This window comes from Nicotiana tabacum, chromosome 21, assembly GCF_000715075.1.
Source record: "Nicotiana tabacum cultivar K326 chromosome 21, ASM71507v2, whole genome shotgun sequence".
Taxonomy (NCBI): domain Eukaryota; kingdom Viridiplantae; phylum Streptophyta; class Magnoliopsida; order Solanales; family Solanaceae; genus Nicotiana; species Nicotiana tabacum.
This window is the reverse complement of record NC_134100.1, coordinates 29,859,404-29,864,532: the sequence shown is the minus strand read 5'-3', so window position 1 is coordinate 29,864,532 and position 5,129 is coordinate 29,859,404. Positions and strand designations below refer to the sequence as shown.

The 5,129-nt window shown below is 35.6% G+C and overlaps 1 long non-coding RNA gene across 1 annotated transcript; it reads left to right on the top strand.

Annotated features, from left to right (window-relative positions):
• Positions 1 to 566: 566 nt before the first annotated feature.
• On the top strand, positions 567 to 4,017 carry LOC107813449 (uncharacterized). Its single transcript, XR_001654345.2, has 2 exons — positions 567 to 1,329; positions 3,729 to 4,017. It is a non-coding gene; the product is annotated as an uncharacterized LOC107813449 (long non-coding RNA).
• The last annotated feature ends 1,112 nt before the right edge of the window (positions 4,018 to 5,129 follow it).

Genomic DNA, 5,129 nt, shown 5'->3' with positions numbered 1-5,129 from the left:
ATTTGAGAAAATAATTTGAAATGCGTAATTATAAGCACGTAATTTTTGACCCGCACAAGTTTTAATATTATTTTTAGTATTCTTAGTATTTCATAATATTTACTTGAGTTGTTTTTAGGATTTTAGTCTACTTTTCTTTTTATTTTTAAAACATAATTTTAGAAAAACAAAAAATAATTTTATTTTATTTTCTCATTTATTTAAGGTCATTAATACTTTGTAGCGATACTAATTAATTTTACTATGATTATAACCTATTGTTCTCCACCTTTATTTTAATATAATCTTGAAAAATACCAAAAATAGTTTCACTTTTAACTTTTAATTTTGTTTTAATAGTTTACTCTAATCAATTAGGTGTGACTTTATCTTTTTATAAGTATTTTATACTATATTAGAAGAAATTGGGTTTAATGAATTTTCAGCTTTTCTTAGCCCAATTCTGAGCCCAACAACCCTTTACCACCAACCCAATATCATTTAACCCAGCAGCCCATCTCCTCTTTGCCCTACTAACTCGCCCCATTTCTGATTTAAATCTAACCCTTCATCTCATCTAATCAAATGACCCATGTTTTATCTCAAGTTAGTATATAAAACCAATTATAACAGAAAAAGAAGGAACCCTAGTAACTGAGCACAACACAGCCGCTGGATATCATCACCAGTGGCCAATGATTGCCCTACACCATCACCCTCTTCCCCTCTCATCACTCTTCCCTTTCTCCTCTCGCTGCCATGTCAATCGGAAACATACAGGACGAAACCAGATCTGGCCGAACTTTCATACTTCGGCGACCCTTTGAGCTTTGTTCCCCCTAGCGTCGTTCTGGTGTTACTCGCTATGGTAGCGACGCCGGATTTGTCACATCTAGACGGATAGAGATAGACACAGGTAGAGAAAGTTCTGGAGAGTGACATAGAGGAAGATAATTTTCCGAAAATGCCATCTTCATGACTTTCTTTCCCCATTAACGTTGCCATGTGACACCATTTCTCCATTACACTACCAACAACGACTATTTTACCATGAAAACTAACCAACAACACACCTGCTCACATAACTTTCTTTTTCATTTGTCTTAAACCACTTGAAAATGTAACCTGAACACATAGATCCACAATCTGTTCGTTCCTATTTCAATTGTCTTAAGCTCAGGCACACTCATAGACTAGAAAATTGGTCCAAGTTACTGGTTTTGTTTTGAATGTTTGAGCCTTACCGAAATAAGCATTCTTCAGGGTTGTTGGGTCCGTTGAGGTGTTATTTGAGGTCGTTGGTCAAGCTCCAGTTCGAAGGCTGATTCAAAACTCCGTTTCAGATTAAAGGTCAAAACTCTTTCCCTATTTATTTGTTCCTTTTAAATTTTATAAACACCTGACACTTTATTTGGCATGGTTATATGAATATTCTGATGTTGGATGGAGATTGAATGCAATATGGTGGTCTTCTGTTCCTTGAATTTTTTATGTAGGTGTTATTTGATTAGATTAGATATGTTATTAATGTGCGCTGATACCTACTCTTGCTGGAGGAAAGCCAATTGAATCAATATGCTGAGTTAATAAGAGTGTGAATGAACTAAGGCCTAATTTCCCCAATTAGTTCCATTGATATAGAAAAGCTGAATGTTTATCTTAACCCAATGTGCTGCGGGTGTTGGATATAATAGAAACTGGAAAAAAACTGGGTTTTAAGTGATTATCACGCTCTTATTTTAATTTTATTTATTTGCTTTGATTGCTAGTGGCATGTTTAGGCCGACAATGGCCGGATAGGCAAAATTTTAGGACGTTATATTTTAGTTGTTAAGGTGAAAGGTCATCCCCTTTAGTCTATACTCAAGGGAATGCCCCCCATATTTTGTGTATAATTTTATCCAGGGTATGCCCCGTAGTACTTTGTAATTGGCGGCCATTATGAATATCGTGGAGGAAGCATAGTATAGGTTAGTATAGGATTTTTAATATTTTATTTTTCTTTTATTTTCTTTTCCTTTCATTTAGGTGGGGACGACCTTGAATCTCTCTTGTGTTTATTTTAATTTTTGTGTGTTTTGCTTCAATCTGAGCATCCTATAAAGGCAATTTGATTATGTACGCAACTGTACTAGTTACGGGACTCGAAAAATGCCTAACACTTTCTCCCCAAGTCAAATGAACTCCCTTATCTGGGTTTCTGGTGTAGTCAGTTTTAGAGTCAAACGTGTTTTGAACGAAAGATTATTTTTAAATGGTGACCTGGTATACTGAAACCAAATGCCAGGTGATGACTCTGAACAATCTTTTAAAAATACAATTTTGTCACTTTTCAATTTTGAAAAACATTTTTGAGGTTAAGAAATCTTGTTACTATTTTAAAGGGGCTAGTGAGGTGAAAAAAAGGTATGAAATCTTTGGCGACTCTGCTGGGGAATTGCAGGTTTGAGCTGGTACTTGATCTTGTTGACTTGTTAGAATATTTTGTTGAGGTACTTGTTTTTTTATTTGCTTTGTTTATTTATTTAGTTTGTTTTATTTCCTATTTTGTTGTTTATTTGTTTATTGCTTTTAATTAGGTATTTACTGCTTTATAATTTGTCATCATTTACATAATCTTGAGTTAATTCTTTCTACAACAAGTCTCAGAGTATGCATTACGTACATGAACTCTTTGTTGAGTTACCCTTATTTTAGGATGGGAGGCCGTCAGATGCATGGAGTGGGTGAAAAGCTTGAGCAGCCACCATCGACCATACACTGCCCCGAATTGATTGTTAGTGAACCCCAAACATAGGTCAGCCTTTAGGTCATTACTATGTGCATCATATCATTATGACTTAGCAAGGCTCAGTCCTAGGTATCGTGTTCCTTTGTAGGAAGCCTGTCCAAATTATGTCAAATGGGTCCACCGGCTCAAAAGGACATTCAATCATCCTATGTGCTAAATGTTGCATCTTTGAGGGTATAAAGATCATTTGGCGGACTGGTATTTGGGAAAGAAGGGTGAAAAATGAAGTAAGAGAGAATATTGAAGGTTTTATCACTTTTAGTTTTCTTGCCTCGTTATCTAAAAAGAAAAAAAATAAAAAAGAAAAAAGATTTTACACTTTCTTATCATTTTCAAAAAAAGACAAAAAAATAGTTTTTCCAAATTAGTTGCATTTTTCAAAGCTTTCTCCAATATCCGATCCCCCGAACTACGCATACCTGATTCTCGTCTTTCAGGGCGGGATACGTAGGCAGCCCACATAGGGTCCGGTCTTCCTAGTAAGTCTTAAGTTCTTGGCTTCAGGGGACGTAGTCAAATCTTGCATGTCTAGCCACATTTGGCCACATCAGTCATTTATTTTTGAAAAATAAGGCTATTTTATGAAAGTGGCTTGTTAAATCATGTCTTAGATTCCTAAGTCCACAACAAGGCATCCTCTTAGTTTAAGGTCCACTCCCGTTGAATTTGCATACTTAGCCATTTTTTTGGCCACATAGGTCATTTCTGCAAAGTTGGGTTATTTTTGTAAAGCAATTTTAGGGATCACAATTCCTAAGAGTTTATGGGCTTTCGTGATGTTTTTCCATGTCTTAGAGGTCGTCCTAATTGATTTTTCACTTCTAGCGACCTTTTGGCCACGTTGGCTATTTTGCAGAAATAGCCCCACTCGTGCCTTACATGTACCCATTAGGAAGCGTTATGATCTCACATAGTGTCTTGAGTCACTAACTCTATTTGGTCTTATTTTTTCATTCAGGTATGGATCCATTTACTAAAGCTCAAGCATGAAAGACGCTCCAGGACCATCTAGTCAGGACCACTGCATTCAGGAGCTGCTTAAGGAGCTTTTTTATGTTTTGAGTCTGTTTTTATATTTGTCTTTTACTTTGCAGTCTTGTCCAGTAGTATTGCATCTTTTAGATGATGTAAGAGTCTATCATAGTCTAGTTGAGTTTGTTGATTCTTTTGTTATCGTACTTCCTGTTTTGTATTTGAAAAACCAAAAAAATTATAAATGAAAAATCCAAAAAGATTCTTGTTTTTTAGTTTATTTTGTCCATCACTTTTCTAGAACTATGATTGGTCTGATTCATGTGGAACATAAAAGATGTAGCTTCCGTCAAAGTATTGTGGAGGAACAAAAATATGGAAGAAATGACATGGGAAGCAGAAGAGAAGATGAAGTCTAAATACCCTTACTTATTCCAGAATGAAGATAACAAGGGTGCTGGTGGAAGACAAGATACATTGGAAGGTGAAACGGCTCTATGAGGTAAGCAATAAATTGAGAATACTCCTCCTTAATACAAAATGGTGATATGTAGATAATGTAAATACGCATAATGCTTTGTGTAGCCTTGTGAAGCCATATGTTGGGCTTAATTACTTGCAAGTTTTGCTAGTGACCATTTTATAGGGGAAAATTGATCGGAAATTTCCATTGGAATCCACGATGATTTAAACTCCCCATAAACCCTTACATTCGAGGACGAATGTTCCTAAGGGGGGAGGGTGTTACAACCCATATCCACATGTGTTAGTTCATGCCATATATTAGTTAACATAAATCCAAAAAGAATTATCTTTGAGATGATAAGAAGTCAATCCTATTGGTCTTAAGTGATACAAGAGTGTATAAGAGTGATTAACCAGTATTAGAAGTTAAACGAATCAAGGATGTTGTAACTCGTATTTTCAGGTAATCTAGCGGCGCTTAATACACTCAAAAGGTCATTTATTAAGGTATTTTAATCATATAATATCCGTATCATAAGTTTTGAAGTCAAACGAGTTATGAAACAAAAGTCGACAAAGGTTGTCGCAACTTAGGTTCATAATTTTACTTAAACATTAGGTCAAATGTTTCTAATCTTTTCTCATAATTTACAAGGAATTACGGGTTGATATATCAACAAAATTAAAGATCTATGAGTCTAGTTTCCAACTCATTAAACCATTCATCGATACGATCTCGGAGTAGAGAGATATTCGCGTTTTCGCGAGACTGCGCCAAGCACCTCTCTATGGGGCCCACTAAGTCGGTTTAAGATATTTGGACCTATATAGGATGACTCCAACCCGTTTTAAGTCATTTCTTTTCACTATTTTCAGACCTTAGAACCCTAGGAACATCCTCTCAAGGTTCTCTCAAGATTCA